General features: G+C 44.0%; 1 long non-coding RNA gene across 1 annotated transcript in view; it reads right to left on the reverse strand.

Annotated features, from left to right (window-relative positions):
• The window catches only part of LOC310749783, an 82488-nt gene that overhangs the window by 41833 nt on the left and 17062 nt on the right, over window positions 1-23593 (reverse strand). The window contains exon 2 of the long non-coding RNA XR_014541779.1: window positions 3313-3576. This is a non-coding gene — a long non-coding RNA (uncharacterized lncRNA). The remainder of the gene's footprint in view (window positions 1-3312; window positions 3577-23593) is intronic.

Below are 23593 nucleotides of genomic sequence, written 5' to 3' on the forward strand. Positions count from 1 at the left end.
TGCTGAAGTAGGGTGCCGATGTTCATCTCAGATCTGTACAAAGGTCTGTAAAGAAGCATTTCAGAACCCTGGAAGAGGATAGCATCCCACCCTCCCTCTTATGTGAGGTGGGTGCAGAGCCCAGGAGATCCCGGAAAGCAGCCCCCACCATTTCCTCCCTAAGGGTGGAAGGAGACCAGTAGCACCTCTTAGTCCCTGCGAGGCCACTGTGGAGGCAGCATGGGGGACAAGGCTGTGGAGGAGGCAAAAGATCTGGCCTCCAGGGAGGGTCCTGCAGCAGCCACAGGCAATGCATTCCTTGGAGATCAGATCTGCTGCCCCTGTGGACCCTGACACCCAAGGCAGTTATGTCAGCTTGCCTCATGGGTGGGTGGGCCAGCCCTGAGTAGACCAGGCCTTTATTTTACATGAAACATCCAGTGTACTTCTCTACGTGAGAGAACCCAAACGCAGCCACAGCAACACCTTCTAAATAGTTGCTCCGGAATTATGCCAAATGTAGTGGTAGAATTCTAGACTGTACCATTCCAGGCATTTTAACTACTACAACAACAACCCTGCATTTCTTCAGCACTCCTTCACCTTTTAAAATGTGTGTGCGTGCACGCACGCACGCACGCACACACGCACGCACACTCACACACAATCCCAAGCATGCAAAAAAGAAAGCTGCTAGAAGATGGGAGAGAAAGAGTTAACTTCATCCTCTTTCTAACATGCTTGTTTGTAGGGAGTTTTATTTAATGAACCTTCAAAAGGCACACACATCCCAACTGGAGTCGCTGAAGTGGAACAGCCCAGACCTGGATTACTTTAGCCTGCTATTTTACTCTGAGTAGAGCTTTCTCAATGGAAAAGATCGACCAGCAGCTCATTTACATAAACCCACCATAAGAACAAGCAATGAGAAAGACATAGCGGGAAGTTAGCAAGGCTGGGGTAAGCAAAGGAGAAAAGAGTCTGCTTTCTGTCAAGCAATAGCTCCACGCACACATGCACATTCAAAGCACATTTCCTGCCTCAAAGAATTCTGGGCACTGTAGTTTGTTAAGGGCTGCTGGGAATTTTAACTCTGTGAGGGGTAAACTACAGTGCCCAGAATTCTTTGAGGGAAAGAATGTACCTCAAAAGTATGCAAATCCAGGTTCTCAGGCAAAGCCTAATACTGTATCTTTTCTTAGACCTCCTCCTTTTAACTGAACCAGTGTGGTTAGAGCGTCAGAATGGGATCTGGGAGTCCAGGGTTCAAATCCCCACTCAGCCATGAAGCTCATTAGGTGACCTTGGGCCAGTCACTGCCTCTCAGGTAGCCTACCTCACAGGGTTGTTTGGGGGATTAAATGGGGAGGGGTAGAGCCATGTACACCACCTTGACCTTCTTGGAGAAAAAGGTGGGAAATAAATGCCACTTATTTGCATCTGCTTTGTCTACAGAAGGTCACAGGTTTGTTCCTTGTCATCTTTAGGTAGGGCTCAGAGAGACCCTTCTTTGCCTGAAATCCCGGGGAGCTGCTGCTGCTGCCAGCCAGTGTGGGCATTACTGAGGTAGATGTGTCAATGGTCTGACATAAGACAAATCCCTGTGTTCCTCTGAGCAGGTTTCCCTCACGATCAAGACGCCTGCTGTTTGTGTCTTGCTTGCTCCAGCCCTCCCCATTCTGATCTCCTTAGAAAAAGACGTTTTTTTTCTTCCTTTCCAATTGCTTAGTTAGGGTGGTTGCCACGAACAACGCCTAGGATATTAAGGCATTGAATACAATAGGAAGTGAGTGGCCTTCCGACCGGGCGGTTATGACTGCAAGGGGTTCACTGGGGTTGCCCCAGTTTAAGTATAATGCATTCTCCTAGCCTAGAGAACTTTCTCCGGTTCCACCCGGAACGATTTTGCCCATTCCTGCCAAGAGACCATCGCTCTCTCCAAGTTAAGCAAAAATCTTCGCACTGGGTCCACTGATTGCCCGCCACCCCCACCAACAGAGCGCCTGAATCGCCTTTTACCCCCCACGAGGAGGGGGGGCACCCAAACATTTGTAGATTCACTGAAATGTGTGGATGGACCGCGCTGTCACTTTGCAGAGCCTATTCAGCTACTAAAGATTAAAAAAAACAACCTCCGGCTGATCCATAAAAATCGTGCAATTCTGCACGCAGGTTACGCTGCTTAAATCCCATTGACTTCAATAGAATCAAAGCAAGCCGTGTGTAGGATTGCCAGCCAAATCGCCACAAAGGTTTGCATGCGGTTTCCATTCCTCACCATTCCCTTTTCATCATTTTTTCCGCAACAGAAGTGAATTCAGTAAAATCCATCAGCTTCCAGCTCGAATGCAACACAGACACAAGAAATTATCTGCACAGATGCCATTCCAGCTCGTATTTTCCAGCTAAATTTAGGCTGCAGTCCGAACTCTGTTTACCTGGCAGTAAGATCAATGGAATTCAATAGCCCTTACTTCTGAGGAGGGTTGCGATGTTAATGTTTAAAGTGTCCTTTTAAGTCATTCTAGGGCTTGGTGGGCGTTTCCTGTTATTTCTGTTGCAATAAAGAAGCAGACTTCCTTATAGGTACTTCTTGTTGACAAGGGAATGTCACGACACTGACTAGCGTTTCAGTCTTTCCCAACTTTGCCTGGAAAAAAATTAGGATTGAATCTGGGACCGTCTACATGCAAAGCAGATATAATCACTGAGCTGTGGTTCTGTCCCAACTGATGGCGTCAGATTAAAAAATTATTCTGACCATTGGCTTTTAAGGATTCAGAATATTATTGCAGTGTGGCAGGTTTCTACTCCCAAAGTTGTTTAAATGTTCTAGATCAACCAATACTGGGAAAAGGGGATACTAAATAAAATAAAACCACAATAACACTTATCTTTAATTACTAGAATAGAACTGCAACTGCTTTAAAATATACAGTGTAGTAGTTACCAAGTATATAATGGGATACTTATAATATAATGGGATACTAATAATAGTTGTTTCCAGCTGTTTACTGCCTTTCAATCCTATCTACCACTGTCCCTAAGAACAGTGACCTGGGACCTCCACACAGTGGAGCTTACTTCCAAGTAAGCATGAATATGATTGAGCTGCAATTCCATGTGGATTAAACTGGATGAGAGCATCATTGAACTCTGTGGGATTTGTTTCCCAGTAAACTTGCATGGGATCCTGCTGGGCATTGCTTTCACTGACCCTCTCTCTTTTACCCATCCCACCTCCCCCCCCCCAAATATTCAGCAGGTTAGTTGTCCACAGTGCCATTAATTAAACTCTGTTCCCCAAATCAGAACAATATCTTTTTATTCTACCTTTGTAGTCGAAGGGAGGGCTCTGTCTTCCTAAACCTGGTCCTGGGCTATTTCGGCATTCAGCACCATCGGTTCTGGACAGCGACCTTTTCACCTTCAAAGGGAAACAAGCCAAGGTAGTTCCGTTGTCCTGTCGAATTGGTGGTAAAGGGAGCGGAGCGCATTTCTTCAAGCGCCATATGACGGATGGATAGGGGTGGACTATGTAAAGATTATATTTTGAAAACCAGGTGTGTCTGCTTAAAGATATGCAGAGAATAAAAACTTTTGGGGACAGAAAGGAAAATGTCAGTTTAAGCATATCTTAAGCCCTTTAAAAATGTCCAGTAATATCCACTACGGAATATATTTGGCATGTGCTTACTTTTCCTGGACCTGCCTACTCGGAAGTAAGCTGCAGTATATTACACGCTAACTTGTACAGTATATAAACAAGATTCACGTTTTCGCAAAAAAATCCAGACACATTTCCTTTTCATTTCTGATAGATTTATCTCTTTTTTAAAAAAAATAATAATTAAAAATCAGATCCACTTTCTTGACCCTACACTGCATTTTTTTAAAAAGAGAACTCTGTCAAAATTATTTACAGTTTGTACTAGTTTTTTAAGCTTCTGATTGAGTCATTCAACCGTTCTAAAGAGATCTTATTCTTTGTTTATTAATAAAAAAGACCATTATGTTCTTATTCATAAAAGTCGGTGTCTTTCATCCTTGTTAAATGAAGTATCTTTTCTTTCGCTATAGAAGATGTTCAGATTTTTCATAATGTGAATGCCGTGTTTATTTTTACTATGGAAATTCGTTTTGTTTCCGTACTTTTAGGGAAGCGAGAGTTATTCCTTTGCTGCTATGAGATTACATAGGATGGGGTGGGTGCGTAGCGGGAGGCGGCTGTCTCCACCGAGAAGCGATCTTTGTAAAATATCGAGGTAACCAAGGAAACATACTTTGCTTTTTTAAAAAGAGGCGATAGACTGAATAGTCCAGGATGTGAGTACAGAACCTGCCTTAGAACCAGATTGTTCTGGGAACATGGGCGCGGGGGATCTGTTTCTCTAATTTCTCAGTTCTCTGCTAACGAAAATTGCGACATTTCTGGTAACAATCGCAATATTAATTATACTATTTCTCCAGAATTCCGGAATGTATTGCTACATACAAATTTATATATGATATATTGGTAGATGTATGAATTGATTTATACACCGCTCAATCAACTACGTATAACTAGGCGGTATAACTGCGTAATAATCCACACCCTGACCTACATTTAGCGTGTGTAATTAATTGCAAGATCATCGGGGCATGTTACTCTATGAAAGCGCCATGTAAAATTGATTATGTAATTATAAATAATGCAGAAACGGAAGGAAAGGGGAATTTAGAAATAGGCGGATGAAATTCAATCAGTCTAAGTATTAGTGGGGGTTTTTGTTTTTTACTTTTAGCACATTCCAGTTTCTCGCGCGCGCCCTTGCCTGCCAGTTTTCTATATTAGAGCAGTGCAATCCTGAAGTAAGTCCCACTATGTTATGTTCAATGGGGCTTACTTCCAGGTAAATGGGCTACAGGGTACACTGGTAGACATGCATAGAATTGTGCTCTAAACTACATTACTGGAGGAGGACATTACTGGTTGGAATGTGATTTAGAATAAATTCCTTCATGGCTGTCCACCAATTAACGAATTTATACTTGATTAAGCACCTGCCTTTCCACCAGTTAATGACTGATTGAAGTGAAATGCATTTTTCATATAGCCAAATATTCAAATCTAGACAAAGTTTTGAGATACTGACCGAAGCATTGAAGAGACGTGGGTCCCCCCCCAGGAAATGCCATGTTTATATATTGGTGTCCCCTTCGCCCCAATTCTCTGCTGCAAGAGAGTAATATTTCAATAGAAGACATGCACGCTTCAGTATATCAGGACGTCGAACTTAAAAGTGATCCCTTCAATCTCAACCCCCTCTATGACAATTTGCCATCTCCAATTAAAATTGGACCCACATCATTAATCAACTAAAAAACTGAGTTGATTAATCTACCCATTAAACCTTCAAGCCCTACAGTTAAGTAATTGTCGAAGGGAAATAGCTCATCCGAAAATCCGCGCTCCTTCCTTCTCCTTTGCTAAACTAATAACGCTTCTGAACAGTTTCTGTGTTACTTTCCTCCAGTTGCAGGGAAGTAACTGTTTTCAAGTACTTAATAACAAACCGGATTAATGTCATCACCATTCAGCTTGTCACCTGGCATTCCTGCTGAATGGGGGTACCTTCTGTTTGTTTTTTGTTTTTTTGTTTTTTCTGGGAGATGGGAAACAGGGAAACCACCCAGGACAGAGGGGAACTTTCGGAGGCTGTATGAGCGTTTCGTCCAGGCTACCTCTGTTGAAATGACGCCCCTTTGAGACTTGTGTAAAATTCAGCTCTCCATGGAGGAAACACAAACCTCTGCACCCCTCTTGTTACTCAGTAATATAACTTTAGTGAAGAAGAAGAAGAAGAAGAAGAAGAAGAAGAAGAAGAAGAAGAAGAAGAAGAAGAAGAAGAAGAAGAAGACTTCTACCGGACTGCAAGTCAGTGGTGAGCACCACTTTTCCCTTCAGTGCAGGTCTCAAGACATTTCCGCACAAATCTACGTGTTGGCGCATAGACAGTTTTTGCACACGTATTCGCCATGCCACTGTATCTATTGGTGAGACAGGCATTCCCAATACACGTTTTGAGTAACTGATGTCGACCAGGACACCTCATTTTCCGAATACAACCACAGACCATGGGCGTAGCCATGGAGGGGGGGCAGGGACAGCTGCCCCCCAAAATCATTAAAAATCAACAAGAATCAATACAAATCCAAAAGCCTGCCCCCTAACAAAAATCCTGGCCACGCCCATGCCACAGACCATCAAAATCCATGGGTGGCATTCAATGCAACTGAGAGCAGACCCATTCAAGTTAACGGGCACTTATTCATTTCAATGGGTCTTCAGGTAATCTCATTCTTCTGGGAAGGTTCCATTGCCTTCAATAGTTGCTTTACCTTAGTCATGTAAATTTTTAGAAATGATTTCCTGACACTGTTTTAAAGTATGATTTGTGAACCCAAAGAGGAATAATATGCTCATATGATTGGAAGTAAGGATTTTTCAGGACATCCCAAAGGTTTCTATCCGGTGCGTGTCCTGCTCATAGTAGAACTATAGAAATTGAAGGATATAAGTTAGCCATGTCCATTAATTTCAATGGGTCTACTCCGAGTAGGACTAACGTTGGCTGCAACCAAAATATATAGAAATGTATAGGGCTGGTTATTTATAATTTGCAATGTAAGGTTTTGCTTCGAACATTGCTGATTATGTCTGAAGTGTAAACCTTTGGGTAGGAAGTATGTATATGCGTTTTTCTAATACATATAAAACCATGCTAAGTTTTTCACTGTGGGAGCGGAGACTTCTTGTGGGCGACAGATAATATTTGGCAAGCACAATAGCTCAGTGGTAGAGCATCTGCTTTGCATGCAAAAGATCCCGGGTTCAATCCCCGGTGTCTCCACGTAGGGCTGGGTTCCTGGTCTGAAACTTGGAGAGGCACTGCTAGCCAGTGTAAACAAATGTAAACAATAGTGAGTTCGGTGAACCGATGGACTCGATGGATTCAGTACAAGGCAGTTTCCTATGTAAGTTAAGCTCAACGCTACACTGCAGTACTCTGACCCTGCAGAAGGCACGCCCGTTTGTGATCAATCCATCAGGATTTATTAGCCAACTGACCATAATACACACCAAAAGGGCCTGTCAAAAAAGCACATATATACCATATAAAGGCAGCATTGGCATCAATCCTATCAAGATAAAGAGCAAGTAGCGATTCATCTGATCTACCAAGAGGAGCACTTAACTGAGGGAAAGAGCAGGCGTCCCTGCGTGCGCCCTTAAGAGATTCAGTTAAAATGCATTGTCCGACAGAGGAGCTTTACAGAAGTAAGAAGTATCTTAAAATCATAGAATTGTAGAGTTGGGAGAGATCACGAGGGTCATCTAGCCCAACCCCCTGCAATGCAGGAATCTTTTGGAGAGGGGAAGGGAGGGCCCTGTTTTTTGGGGGGAGGGGGATATGGTTCCTCGCATCGTACCAGATGACTGGAATCACCCAATGAAGTCGTTTCAAGTATAAAAGGCGAACACAAGGTAAGTTGCTTATGGAACTCCCTGCCACAGGATGTGATTATGACTATCAACGTATGTGGATTTTTTATTTTTTTTAAGGATTAGACAAATTGCTGAAGATAGGTCCAGACCTATAGGAATAGCAGATCCTGGGGAAAGACAAAAGCAGAATGTTGCTGCCTATAAACTTCCACATCCATCCTTCAGGCTTCTGGCGCAGCAAGGATGGCGGACTAAATGGCCATTTGTTCTATTCCAGTTAGGGCCATTTTTACGCATTGCATTTTACAATCATATCCGAAATGAATAATTAAATATACAGCATCCCATTTACCCCTCTTTAATTTATGCATGGGGTATTTTTATCATTATAAATATCTAAGCATGTGCAAATTTGCACATTGGTATTAATTTGCAAAATAGGCTTCAAAAATGCCGCATCACAAACATTGAGAAAACGGTGTGTTGGGTATGTTGCCTTTTCTATTGGTTTTGGTCACGAATGACCCGTCTACTTAAAAACGAACTTGTATATTCTCCTGGGTTTGCCAAGCGCTTGAACGCAAAGTGTTAGTTCACACGTGCGTGGACATCGATTGAGTTATATCCCCTTGACTGTGTACTAACACTGGGGGGGGGGAACACTGCGTTTGTTTTTGTTTTTTTAAATAATTTTTATTAACTGGCCAATCACATCAAATTAAATCACATCACATAAATTCCAAATTACAAAGCCAAATTTTTAAATTTTGTTGGGGGAACCCATACTTCAAGATCCAAAGGGGGATTCAGATCATCTTCTTATTACTGCGTTAATGTCCAAATCAGTCCCAATCAGTCCAAACAAAATTCATAATTCTATCCAGTCTTATCTTGGTGTTTCCACATCATATCTTGTTCATATAATTTCTATTTTTCCTTTACGATCTCTTCTGTTAGTCTCCTTAAGCTGATAAGCAAAATAATAATCCTGTGTGGATTTCCCGTTCCTCCACTAAGTCCAGATGGTTTCCATATATCTCCTTCGTAGATAGCATCGCTCTTTCCATCATAAATTTGGCATTTGTCGCTCTTAAGTCCCACCGAGAAGTTGATCCACGATATGTAAACAACTCTATTTCTCTCTTTCTCCTCCCAGACCCAAGAGCTCCAACAATGCCTCCCAAAATGGCGACGGCATTTTTAACTGCGTCATTCCAAAACTCTTAGCTTTCCAGCTTCATCTTGAAACATTGCTTTGGTTCGAAAGTTTATCTCCACACAGCCTTAAATCCACAGCTTAAGTCCTTAGTTTCTGACTCATTAGGGGAGGGGATTCTTGTTAAATCACATAAGAAAAAGGAAGGCAGTTTTTTTTTCCCCTCCCCCCTCAGTCATTTGTCATACCCTATCTTGACGTATCTTCTCATATTTTATTCTTGTCTTGTTATCAGAGATCTCTTCTGTCAGCAGTCTTTACTCCCCTTTTTCCTTGAAGCATGTGCAATTTATCTCGTCCAAATTGTTTCTTTTGAAGATGCTTGCAACTAGCGGCGCGAATCAGAGACGGCGTCCAGGAGTGCTGGAATCCCACAGGAGGGCTTTGTGCCTAGTGCCCCCACCCCCACAAATTCGGGGGTGGTATAGGGCACAGCAGGCAAGGGCCGTCCCCCCCACAATCCTGGGGGGGGTTAAGGAGGCTAATTACCCCCATCATAGCCTCCAAATTACCTCGTGTGGGTCGGAGAGATGTTATTGTCAGCCATCTTCCGATGCGCCACCTAGTGGCGGGGGGGGGGACACTGCGTTTGAGAGGAGGGATATGCAAGTTCGACCGCCTGTGTCCCATTCAGACGCACAGGTCCTTACAATCATACACGCACGTCTGTATCAAGTCTGGATTTGTGGTCCTATGCTTGCAAGCCGAGGTGCAATGGGACATGATCCATTCCGACCCCCGGAAATCCAATTGATTTTAATAGACACGTGCTTGATTACTTCCCACTCAGATCAATGGAACTGACCAGTGCGCAGCTTTAGGTAGTTCTCCTGCACTATACAAGGGCTCCCAGCGACCCACCCCATACACGCCCCTGCTTCTCACAACGGCGGGCTCTTTGCAAGAACATAACATAAATTGTAGTAATTTCAGATCCTCCGAGGATGATCGCTGGAATGCCTTTCCAGGAATAGCAAGCAGGGATAGCTAAGAGGCGCATGTACACTATGAATCCTGCCGTTAATTGACAAAACACGCACACTTTATGTTGTGTATTGGGCTCTCCTTGAATTAATAGCCTGGCCGATCCTTGGATCTCGCCAGACACGCGTCTCCCAGGGAGGAAGCCAATGTCAAAGAGCCTTTGTCCATTTCATTTCGTCCGTTTCACTCTGGAAATGTCATTTTCTTTTTGAAATCTCTCTGCAGAGCCCTCTGGGACTCTGCCACGGTGCTTGCAGGCAGACACAAGAAAGCTCGGGAACACACCTGACCAGGTGAGAGCCAGCCATGGGGTTTTCTCGGGCTAGGGGTCGAATTCACACCACATCGCAACAGACGGTCTGCCTTAAAGCAGGAAGGGAATCGCCTAAGTTGAAAAACAGCAAGAAAAGGCCCGCAGCTCTCGCTAAGGTTTCAAACGCTGCAGATTTGCTCTGGTAGGGTTTGGTGTCATTTTTGGTAGGTGCCACTGGAAATCTTTTTTGTGGCCTCGTTTCTGTGGTGGTGGCTACCACCAAGGAGCGAGGGAAGGAGACCGCAAGGCGGATGGAGAAGGGTCTCCTTTTAACATATAATCACACTCGTCTTTTTTCCTGAGCAGTTTCTAGCAAGCTTTGCCGATTCTTCCACCCTCTCCAACCGCTCTCGTCTCTCTGCTCCCCAGATATCCAAAGCTGGTTGTTTTGTTTAATTAAACTCAATGTCAGCTTTAATTTTCCGCCCGACTGGCTCGCTATGCCTTTATAGGAATTAACATTTTGTTTATATATGTCATTGCACTTTGTATAGACTGGCGCGTTTTTGCCGAGGGGAGAGGCGATTTCTTTACAGTAGATGGACCGCCCTGGAGGAAGCGAGGCCTAGCGCAACTTGCATACGGGAAGGGCGATTTCGAGGCTCTGGGGATTGCGGGGTGCGGGTGGTGCGTGAGAGTGGCCTCGATTGCGCCCCACTCCCGGCCGAAAAACCATTGTGGCCGGTGTAGACAAAGGCGAGGAGCGGGGAGAAGGCAGTCAAATATACCCATTGCCAATTGCGCACGAAGGATCTGCATTTTTCTGTGCTGTTTTAGTTAATCCGGAGCAGCTGCCACGCCTGTATTCCGTATTCAAAAAAATGCTAGCACTGGCCTGCAATCCAATGCAAGGCTTCCAAATAAGAAGGTATAGGGATTGGACTGCAAAACGCCCAGTTAAGCCCTTAATGCGAAGGATGCAACAATCCACTTACGTATTTATTTACAAATGAGACAAATTCACCACAAAGTAGCACGGCAGGTTACCACTACGTATTTAAAGCATGCAATATTTAAACAATTTAAAATGGACCACAGATCGTTTACTAAGCAACAGAGGTGGTTTCACAAAAACCACGCAAATTTTGGCCTGGGTGAAGAGGTCCATCTTGACCCCCATTCTACCACCAGTCTTGGGGTTTAGACTGTGGTCTCCTCCAGACTGGGTTTGTTCATTTGTTTGCAGAGGTATTTGGATACATGTCACTGAGCACATCCATGGGCTCCCTGGCCAATGGAAACAGTCAGGGCTGGATTTAGTTTTGATGAGACCCTAAGCTACTGAAGGTAATGCGGCCCTTTATATGTCCAGCTGTCCTTTGTCAACAACAAATTGTTGCTGTTTTTTGTGTTGAATAGGTCCTATATGCTATATGGTAATTTATGGACCTAATGGGTATCTAAAGCCATTTGCACATGTTGCCATGTAACCAGTCCATGCAGAGTGATATTTTAGGGAGCCGGCTAGCAGGCGGAACCCATTACTTACATCATAGGAGCCTACACAACACAAAACACTTTTGGTGTATGTAGGTTTTATTTTATTTGTTTTTTTATCTTATATTTTGGAAATGCACATCCAATTTTTTTTCCTTTAAATTTTTTTGGGGCCCCCAAGAGAGTGGGGCCCTAAGCTATAGCTTGTTTAGCTTATACATAAATCTGGCACTGGAAACAGTGGAGACCTGGATGACAGCAGAGCAAAAAACCTTGATGGTGGTGGAAGAGGAGGTGGAACAGAGGCAGTGCTCCTGTCATTATCCTGTCTGTTATGAGTAGAAGATCCCTCATTGCCACCATACCGAAGTCAGGTGCCACCTTTTAACTTGTCTGATGCATGGCAGTGCAAGATTTAGGGCAGTACAGGCAGTCCTCCCCCACAGGGTGCCAAGCCAAGGGGTACAAAACTGAGGAGATCCATCATTGAGAAGATCCATTTGGGGGCACCAAGTTTTGGTATTGTCATATTATGACAGATGAGCAAAGTCTGCCCTTGTGCATGGACTGCTAGAGAATCTTAAAGCACAGACTGAGAAGCAACCAGCAGAGGACATCTTCTTTAAACCTCTTTGCCACTTTGTCTGAAAATATAATGCACAACGCTTCATTGGAAAGATGCTTGCTAGCCAGACCGATGGTTTAGGAGACAGAGGTCCTTGTTGTTGTTGTTTCTTGCTTCCACTTGGAGGTGGAGAAGGGGCTTCCTGGAAGATCCTATCATATTATTATTATTATTATTATTATTATTATTATTATTATTATTATTTTATACCCCATCCATCTGGCTGGGTTTCCCCAGCCACTCTGGGTGGCTCCCAACAAAATATTAAAAACACGGTAAAACATCAAACATTAAAAACTTCCCTAAACAGGGCTGCCTTCAGATGTCTTCTAAAAGTCAGATAGTTGTTTATCTCCTTGACATCTGATGGGAGGGCGTTCCACAGGGTGGGTGCCACTGCCGAGAAGGCCCTCTGCCTGGTTAGAAGTGAAACCCACAAAAAACAATGAAAAACTTGTGTGGAGTAGATTTGTAATGATTCTTTTTGAGGAAAGGTGGCATACAAATAAAATGATGATGGTTATGATATTTTTGCTGCCATGAATTGGGTTTTTTTGAAGAGTGTTTCCGTAATTACGCCTTTAGGCACTTCCAGACTAGACAATTCTCCAATCCCAGTAAATCAGCCAATTATCCCAAAGCTATTTTTGCCACAAGTGCACATCTTGATTTCATTCTCCTGAAACCTCTAATCATCACTCCTTCTCCTTCCCCTTCATATTACTCTCCAGTTGTTCTTGTTCTTGTTACTGTTTGTTGTTTTGTAGTCTTTAGCCTTAAGTTTGCAATGGCCGGCTTTATAGTGGGGAAGACTACAACCATAACATGTAGTCCTATTCAGGTTTACTCATAAATAAGTTCTATCATGTTCAAAAGGAAAGAATGATTATCTCCCAGCCATAGGTCATCATTCAGTGTGCCACAACACCCATCAGTAAGTTCCTTTGGGTGTACCATAATGTCAGTGAGGATTGTTCTGAATAAAATGTAATTTGAAATCCATATTTCAAGTATACTATCAGTGCCTTCACCCCTGCTGATAATGCAGATTCACTGATGGATATAAGTATAGCTAAAATACTACACATTGGGTGCAATCCATCTCCCACTCTGTTAGTAAATAATAATAATAATAATAATAAATAAAATATTAAGTGCAATTCATCTTCCAATGAAGACAGTGGTTTGAGTCATGTTCATTTGATAATATGTCTAGAATGGTTCTGTTGTGTCTTGCATTTTTCTAAAGTCCGATGGGGCTGAGCTAACATGGTGGCTTCCCCTCTAAAAACTGCAGAAGACTTGCTGCCTTGTTTTGAAATGGAGCAAGTGAAGGCTAGCACCATATGAGGTGCACCTTCCCCTGCAACTTTGTATGAGTTTGGAAGCTAGAGCAATGTTAAGCTTCCTGAGACCAGAGTCTGCAATGGAAAACACAGGAAGGGAAGAACAAAGACCTTTGTGGTTCCCCTTAAGTGCCCTTAACTGCTCTTCCCTTTCATTTCTTAAGGTCTGTGTTGCCAGTTTGTCCTGTCCATATCTAATTGTGGGATTTCCAGCCCAAATCACAAAGGCATGGAATAGCTCAATTACTAGAGCAGGAGACTCTTGAACACAAGGTCATGGGTTCAAACCCCACAAGGGTCCCTTCTTACTATATGATTCTATGATTGCCAGACTCATAGTTTCTGAATCAACCCTGATTTACTGTTTTGGTGGGAATTTCTAACAAAAGAGATAATCCCATGTATTTCCTTCCTGTCTGAGCTCTCTCTCTCTCTCTCTCTCTCTCTCTCTCTCTCTCTCTCCACCGATGTGAGCAGACATACATGCCTGGCCTCTCCTCAGAGCCCAGACTCCATTTTGGATACTCATTCTGTATTTCTGTGACCAAGAAGTATTTCCCCCTGCATAGTACATGTGGGATGTAAAACACAGGAGCAGTCAATTACAACATTCCTAGAGTGTACATGTTTAAACATGGGGAGGGATGTCTGTCCAGCCAGCAGGTAAACTTCCTGGGACAGACTTCCTCCGCATGTGACCAGAGGTGGGTGTGGCCTCACCTGTGCAGGTAATGATAAAAGCACAAGGCAGGGCAGCCATCTCTCTCTCTCTCTGCCATCTTCCTTCGAAGAAGTAACATCTGCTAAAGATGCTCTCTTGGCTCCCAGCCAAGAGAGGACAAAGGGACTATCTTCCTATAAGATAGATTCTAAATGTATATTACCTTATTAAGCCTGTCTGCCTTCTGGGATCCTATTATGAACAGAACATGAGTAAACTCTTTTTATACTTTTATAAAAGACTGTGTCGTGTCTTGTATTTTAAGAGGGAACAAAGGGGAAATTACCAGAGTGATTATTATAGAGGTTCTAGCGAACCTGAGCACACGTTACCGTTGCGAACTTAAAAAGGGAATGTCCTACTCTGCTGATATTTTGGGAACTTGTTAGCGCAAGTTGGATAAGGATATAATCAGAGATAAAAGGTGTAACTGCCTAATTCTTAGCTTTCAGTAAGCTGCAAAAGAACATAAGTGTTTTTACTCTGCTAAAAGGGTGTCATGGCCTGTTTACTCTTATATCTGCTGCAACAATCTCCTCACCCCTCTTGGTCTCCCCAGGAGAGGCATGAAGAGGGTGGAGGAGAAATTGGCACCCCACAGGCGCAGTCTCAGATTGCTTGGGGGAAACCTGGGAGAGGAGGGGACTAAGGCAGCTGTGGGAAGGTGGGGACCTTCAGTTTCCACAACTGCTTCATGGGGAAAGACCTACCAAAGAAGAGTTGTTGTGCTAATTGGACCTGACACCCTGGTGCAAACCCTGTCTTTTTTCTAATAAAGAGTTAACTCCACTTACTTTGTGTGACATACTGCTGGCTCTCTCTAGTCCCCCCCCCTCTCTCTCTCTCTCTCTCTCTCTCTCTCTCTCTCTCACACACACACACACATCTGTCCTCCATCCAAGCAAGGAAACAGTGTTGTGAGAATTCAAGGACACATCCCAGCCCGTCCAAAACACTCAAGGAAGATGCAAAGTAGGGCCTGCAAGGGGTATGGACCACAGAAAGATTGAGAAGGAAGTGTAGCAGATTCAGAAAGAGAGACCTTGGACCAGATAGAGAGGCTTGGAGGGGCACATTTGACCCCCAGACCTGAGGCTGCCACCCCTGTGCTCACAGAATCCCAGGATGAATCTAAGGCTGATACAGACTTGATGTGTGCACATCTACCAGAATAATGCTTGGACTGGTCCTGGGTGGAAGGAGCAATCTGAGCCCTTTCCTTGGTCAATGGGGATGGTAGGCCTGCTATAAGTTGTGTTTTCTTCTGGGAACATTTCTCTGCTTCGATGGGTCCCCAGAAGGACAGGCAAGATGCCAGGCAGAGCCCAGATATCTCCTTGCTTGATTGGCTTGTCTTCATCTCTGGGGGGAGGCAAGCAGGACCTCCCACAAAGCCCAGGAGGAAGGAGGATCAAATGCAATCTCTCTTAGAAGGAGCCAGAGAGCAAAAGAGGCACCCGCATGGTGCAACATGCCAATCACTTGGCAGGGGCAGAGCATCCTGCTGGCTCTTCTCACTATCGGTCCTGAACAGGCAGCTTCTGCACAGCAGCAGGTTGGAGTAGAAGGCTAGCCATGAATAAACACAAAACACCACTTATACACTTGCACAAAAACCCCTCCGTTACACTCTGCACATAGGATTACTGAAAACTACTGGTGAGAGTGCTCTAAGAAAGGGGTGCTCTTTAAGCAGGTTTGGTGGCGTGTTGAGAACAGGGATGAGTGGATCTCTCCATTTCAGTTTCCCTCAGGCTCCATCTGCACTATACAGCTAAAGCAGCATCGTACACAGCTTCCCACAAAGAATGCCTCCTGTCCATCATCAGCTGGGATAGCTCAGTAGAGCATGTGATCTCAGGGTTTTGGGTTTAAGCCCCACATTGGGCAAAAGGGTTCCTGAATTGCAGGGGATTGGACTAGACACTTCTGGTCCCTTCCAGCTCTACAATTCCATGATGCTATGATCGGACTGTAGTTTGTTAAGGGTGCTGAGAGTCGTTTGGACTGAAGACTCCCCATTTCCCCTCCCAGAGCTACAATTCCGAGAGTTTCCTGTGAAGAAATATTGATGGTTAAACAATGTGGGATGCAATCCATTGGAGCAGTCAAATACAACGTCCCTTGTTTCCCTAGAGTGGACACAGACAGGGGGTGTTACTCCAGCCAAGGTAGAATTTCCTCTTACACCTGGTCTGGAGCATCCTCCACCTGCATGTGACCAGGCAGGTGGGTGTGACCCTTGCAGACCCTACTAAGGGGCCAGTCATGCAGCCATCTCTCTCTTGATGCTCCTCTCTTCCATTTTGGCCACTGCTCCTTGTGCATCTGATGCTGTCTTCTGGCTCTCTGCCAGCAGCACATGGGCCCACCCTTACAACAATGTAAGCTACACTGTATCTGTAACTACAAGCTAAAGCCTGCCTTCAGGGATCATACTGTGAACTGAATGTGAGTAAACTTTTCATTACTTTATAAGGAAGACTCTTGTGTCTTTATTCTTTTTGGAGGGAATCAAAGGGGTCTTACCAGCAATATACTCTAATCTGGGCATGCCAGATTGGATTGCTTAATTAAAGATATTCAAACAATTCTGCAACTAGCTTCTTGCTGTGTAAAGGGGAAGGAGCTCTGCTATTTTAAAATGGGGTTTCAGAGTTTTTAGGGGGTTTTGAATGTTTTATGTAGATTTTCAATTTCATTGTTCCATATGGGACAATGACAATAAAGAGATTGTATATACCGTATTTTTTGCTCTATAAGACTCATTTTTTCCCTCCTTAAAAGTAAGGGGAAATGTGTGTGCGTCTTATGGAGCGAATGCAGGCTGCGCAGCTATCCCAGAAGCCAGAACAGCAAGAGGGATTGCTGCTTTCACTGCACATCGATCCCTCTTTCTGTTCTGGCTTCTGAGATTCAGAATATATTTTTTTTTGTTTTCCTCCTCCAAAAATTAGGTGCGTCTTGTGGTCTGGTGCGTCTTGTAGAGCGAAAAATACGGTATATTGTATATTGTATATCGTATATATATAACTCACTAGCGTGAGAGGTGAAGGATAATATTTAATCAATATATCCTCTCCTACTATCCACAACATTCCCACAAACAACTCTAGGTACGGCAGCTCTGGGAAGGGAATAGGGGACTCCCAACAATTCACAGCACCTTTAACAAACTACAATACCCATAATTCTTTGGAGAAAATCATGACAGTTTAAAGAGCTATCATTGCGCTTTAAATGTATGGTGTGTATGTGACCCAAGTCAGACCACTGGTCCACCTGGCCTAGTATTGCTTTCTCTGACTGGCAGCAGCTCTTGCAAGGTCTCAGGCAGATATCTTGTTGCTAGAGAAGGAAGGACTTGCCAATATCGTTTCCCCTGTTTTTCCAATCTTAAATTTAATTCTCCACATTTCCGCAGCCATTTGCAGGTGTGTTTTTTTAAAAAAAATCCACACGAAAATGCATCCACAATTTCTTGCTGATTTCTCCTAATTAAACACATTCGTATATGAAGTTTCAACCAGTCCACATAGTTGGCAGACAATTTCCCCTAATATAATGCATGTTTGTACATTGTTTTAATGAATATATTTATTCTTATGCACACTATCCCCTAACATGCATTTTTGCAAACATATGTTGGAGACCTGCATTTCATAATTCAGATAAGTATGAACTTCAAAGGGATAGTGTTTTGGTTCAAATACTTTTTCAGAAAGTGCAAAATTTGATAGCTTCAGCTTTAATGGGACCTTAGGTGAAGGGTAGGTAAATAATCATCATCATCATCATCTGAATTGAATTTCTCCTCCATCCCCTGCATGCTACTTTTATTTATTTATTGAAGTTATACCTCGCCTTTTCTCCAAGGTGCTCAAAGTGACATATATAGTCCTCCTCTACCCCTTCCTCCTCCTCCTCCTGCTCTTTCTCACAACTCTATAGTGTAGGTTAGCCTGAGAGACTGGGGCTGGCCCAAGGTCACCTAGTAAGCATCATGGCTAAGTGGAGGTTTGATCTCTGGTCCCCCAGGTCCTGGGATGCGGGTGGCGCTGTGGGTAAAGCCTCAGTGCCTAGGACTTGCTGATTGCAAGGTCGGTGGTTTGAATCCCCATGGTGGGGTGAGCTCCTGTCGTTCGGTCCCAGCTCCTGCCCACCTAGCAGTTCGTAAGCACCCCTAAGTGCAAGTAGATAAATAGGTACCGCTTTATAGCGGGAAGGTAAACGGCGTTTCCGTGTGCGGCGCTGGTGCTGGCTTGCCAGCTGCCGCTTAGTCATGCCGCTTAGTCATGACCCTGAAGTGTCTCCGGACAGCGCTGGCTCCCGGCCTCTTGAGCGAGATGAGCGCGCAAGCCTAGAGTCGGACACGACTGGCCCGTACGGGCAGGGGTACCTTTACCTTTACTTCCCAGGTCCTATTCCAGCACTCTAATGTGCTCTAATGAGGTCCAGCTCCGAGGGCCTTCTGGCAGTTCCCTCATTGCGAGAAGCAAAGCTACAGGGAATCAGGCAGAGGGCCTTCTTGGTAGTGGCGCCCGCCCTGTGGAACACCCTCCCATCAGATGTCAAAGAGATAAACAACTACCTGACATTCAGAAGACATCTGAAGGCAGCCCTGTTCAGGGAAGTTTTTAATGTGTGACATTTTAGTGTATTTTTTTGTCTTCGTTGGAAGCCACCCAGAGTGGGTGGGGTACAAATAATAAATTATTATTATTATTATTATTATTATTATTATTATTATTATTATTATTATTAAATCACTAAACACACTGGCTGCCTTTGACATCCTTTTAACTGAAGATGCCAGGAATTGAACTTGGAACCTTCAGCTTGCAAACTAGGTGCTATACCCACTGAGCTATGACCTTTCCATGGGGATAAAATAGCCCTAGAAGAGTACATAAGGCTTCTGTTGAACACTGACCAGCTTTAGATGAGTACCTGCCTTTTCTTATCTACCTTACAAGATTTCTCACAGTAGGAAATATATCCACTTAGCAATGAGTTCCCCAAATTACTGACAACCAATCATTCTTTCCCAAGCAGCCATTTTTAGTGGTAAATATTTTAAGCATACAAAGCAAATGAATAGGTTTCCTTAATAAAATGATTAATACAGAAAGGCCTAGCTGGCTATGCATAATTCATAGGCGGGGAACAATGAGGAATTAGACTTTTACTCGCCGTCTCTACAAAGACAATTATGGGGGCTGTATAACTATTTTGCCTTTACCTGGAGCTCGGGACTTGACTTTCATCAAACGCGAAAGAAAGGAAATGAACTCATCTAAGTGAATTGTGATGGCCTGTGTGCTGTGCAGGGTTCCTAGGAAGGCAGGAAGAGATATTTGTTTCTGATTATGCGCTCCTTACTCGTAAGGAGAGGTTAAGCAGAAATAAAAGGGTTGGATCCAGGCTGGTGGCAAGCAGCGCGCCTGGTAAGTGTTATCTCAAGAAATCCCATGGGGCAGCGTCCAACTCAGTTACACTCAGAGTCAACTCACTGAAATGAACAGAGCTGTGTCCATTAATTTTGATGAGTCCAGGACTAGGGCTGGATACAGCTACTGAGTCTGAAGTGCCTACAAATCATCCCATTCCAAGGCTATCAATGGTCTACCTGCACTGTTGGAGACAGTAATGCTTTGAAATACCAGTTGCTAGAAACCACAGAAGGGGAGGAAGGGTTCTTGTGCCAAGGTCTTGCTTTGGGACTTCCCACAGGCATCTGATTGGCCACTGAGCAAGAGCTATAGCTGGGTATTTGGTGGAAAACCCATTCAGCAGGTATTCAAATTCAGCTATCTGGGAATTACATTCCATCATAGGCTTCTCTGGTCCACGCACCGTGCAATGGCGGTGAATGCCAGTAAGATGTCTATGCAGGACATAATGCATTTTTTCATAACAAGAGGTACTGTATTTTTCGCTCCGTAAGACGCACCAGACTATAACACGCACCTAGTTTTTGGAGGAGGAAAACAAGAAAAAAACATTCTGAATCTCAGAAGCCAGAACAGCAAGAGGGATCGCTACGCAGTGAAAGCAGCAATCCCTCTTGCTGTTCTGGCTTCTGTGATAGCTGTGCAGCCTGCATTCGCTCCATAAGACGCACACACATTTCCCCTTACTTTTTAGGAGGGGAAAAGTGAGTCTTATAGAGCAAAAAATATGGTAATTCACATATCAGACCTACTTTGGGGAAGGTTCTCAGCCAGGGTGGAAGGAGAAAGAACTTGCCCATGTGAAGACCACCTGGTGGAAACCCTTACACATATGGTTCTTAATTGTAAACTATATGCTGATCTCCATCAGCAATTTCTAGATCAACTCTGTATCCCCAAATGGAAACTAGAGTTGGAGGACATACATTTTCTATTACTGGGGAATGATCAGGAGCTCACCAGGTTAGTGACTAAATATCTCTGTCTGGTTTTTTGTCATCGAAATACACTGCAGACGTCTGATCTTCCTGGAGACCTAGAGATGTGATGATAGACTGCTCTGCCTCCTTTCTTTTAGCAAGTGTTTTGTGCCACTGGGGAAGTGGTAATTCTGTATTGATTTGTTTTGGATGTTTGCATGTGATGCCAATAAAAGGTTTGATGATGATGATGATTGGCCACTGTGAGAACAAGATGCTGGGCTAGATGGGCCATTAGCCTGATCCAGCAGGCTCTTCTTATGTTCTAATGGGACGCGGGTGGCACTGTGGTCTAAACCACTGAGCCTCTTGGACTTCCCGATCAGAATGTCAGCGGTTCAAATCCCACAATGGGGTGAGCTTCTGTTGCTCTGTCCCAGCTCCTGCCAACCTAGCAGTTTGAAAGCATACCAGTGCAAGTAGATAAATAGGGACCACTACAGAGGGAAGGTAAACGGCATTTCCATGTGCTCTGATTTCCGTCACTGTGTCCTGTTGCACCAGAAGTGGTTTAGTCATGCTGGCCACATGACCTGGAAAACTGTCTGTGGACAAATGCTGGCTCTCTTGGCCTGAAAGCAAGATGAAACTCCGTAGTCGCCTTTGGCTAGACTTAACCGTCCAGGGGTCCTTTACCTTAACCTTTTTTCTTATGTTCTTAGGTGGCGATAGCTTTATCTGTGAATAACACAAGGATGCCTCCCTGCTTGACTTACCATGCAAGGAAGGCAAATCTGCATGGGTCTTTGGAAGAGTCATGTGCATTATGAATGTTAGAAATTCAGACTCAAATCTTCCCTTCAGAGGCAGTTTTAGGGTAGGTGTGACCAGTTCGACTGCACTGGGCATCATGCTTCAGGGGCCCCCACAAGAATGCTGCAATAGAACAAAAATGCTCTAAGCTCAGACTCCATTTTTTAAGACAGGCTTATTATGTTTTAGTAACTCAATCACCATTTTAAACCTGCCTCAACAAAGCTGCTGTATCTGTTACTCTTCAATGAGTATTCAGAGGGAGTCAATGTTATTTTTATCTTTTTAAAACCTGTTTGTGTGGTTATTGTTTTAAGCAGGAGAAAAGGGGGAAATACCAAGAAAAAAATCTAGTCTGCCTTAAAGCATCCTGGATTACTTAAACTAAAAGGATAACAATAGCTAATCTAAGCTTCCCTTTCAAAGTGCGTAGTTTGCAGACTTAACATATTGCATAACCATTTTGTGCTTACTGCAATATACTGGGGAATGTACTCTGCTACTAGCTCACTAGCGTGAGTGAGGAAGGATAATATTTAAACAATATATCCTCTCCTACTATCCACAATAGGACGCGGGTGGTGCTGTGGGTTAAACCACAGAGCCTAGGACTTGCCAATCAGAAGGTCGGCAGTTCGAATCCCTGCGACGGGGTGAGTTCCCGTTGCTCAGTCCCTGCTCCTACCAACCTAGCAGTTCGAAAGCACGTCAAAGTGCAAGTAGATAAATAGGTACCGCTCCGGCGGGAAGGTAAACGGCGTTTCCGTGCGCTGCTCTGGTTTGCCAGAAGCGCCTTAGTCATGCTGACCACATGACCCAGAAGCTGTACACCGGCTCCCTCGGCCAATAAAGCGAGATGAGCACTGCAACCCTAGAGTCGATCATGACTAGACCTAATGATCAGGGGTCCCTTTACCTTTACCTTTACTATCCACAACATTCCCACAAATAACTTAGAGGTAGAGCACCATGTATGCATTAAGCTCCAGCAATGGTAGATTTTGGCTTCTCAAATTTCAGCAGCACCTGTGTGGTGCTAAAATTTGGTGCTTCCCACCTCTCGCACTCCATTCTACAGCATGGATGGTGTACCCCTGCAGCACAGCACCCAGTGCCATTGCACCAGTCGTGCCACCCTAAAACCACCTCAGGCCCTGGGTTCGAAACCCTGCCTCCCTAGGTAGGGCCAAGAGAGAACACTGCCTGAAATTCTGGAGAGTCACTGCCAGTCAGAGTAGGCCGTACTGATCCAGATGGACCAAGGGGGTGAGTCAGTACCAGGCAGCTTCTTTATGTTCCAGTAGCATAAGCAAGTAGAAAGAGGTAGGAATAAAAGCAGCAATATCTGCCAGAGTGCTTGAACTCACTAGACAAATCAGACCTCTTGAATTAAGCAAAACACTTAGCTCAGCAGTTAGCTAAATATGTTTTACATGGTCAGTGCAGTTTTTTAAAAAAAAAATAATAATGATAGGTTAGCAGCATAATGGATATTGGGTAAAATTGTCCAGGGGAATAGAATTTGCAAATGGCACACAAACACCAATAAATGTCTTCACAGCGCTTGACTTGGTATACATAGAATCCAGTTCATTTTTCTAAAAGTGAAAGTATCTCTGCCACATACTTTGGAAAGACTCCAATCCTATGTCGCTTTTCTAGGAGCAAGTCCAATGGAAATAAAATATTTTTCACTGGCAGGGATGGCCCCAACAAGTTAGGGAGGAGTGAGAAGGCAACAAAAGGAGGGGGGAGGACAAGGAGATTTCAGAAGGTGGCATCCTGTCTTTGGCAGCACAATATGTTACACCCAGCCCTCAGGACTGGTCCACCCTTAAGACAAAGTGAGATGACTGCCTCAGGCAGCAAGATCCACAGGGGCAGCAGATTCCCATGTGGACCTTTATTTCCCACCCCCCTGATCTTGATGTAGATCTTCATTCAGTTGTTCTTCCCTGGTGGAGAGGAAGACACCATGTTGTGGTTTGCCTCGGGTGCCAAAAAGCCTTGAACAGCCCTGGAGCACAAACAAGCATGAAGCGAGGGCAAAACCCCTTTACCACTGTTTCTTTATCTTAAATATTCAACCTATATCCCTACATTCCTCCCAAAGGGCACCAAATGATGTTCTGCAGTAACTGCTATTCAGAGACAGCTTGAGTGAAAGCCATTGAAATGGTGGTTCAGGTGGTGGGGTATTATATTATTATTATTATTATTATTATTATTATTATTATTATTATTATTTCAGTTTATATACTGGCCTTTATACAAAGATCCCAGGGTGGTGTACAACA

This window comes from Podarcis filfolensis (genome assembly GCF_964270895.1).
Source record: "Podarcis filfolensis genome assembly, chromosome: 14".
NCBI classification, from domain to species: Eukaryota; Metazoa; Chordata; class Lepidosauria; order Squamata; family Lacertidae; genus Podarcis; species Podarcis filfolensis.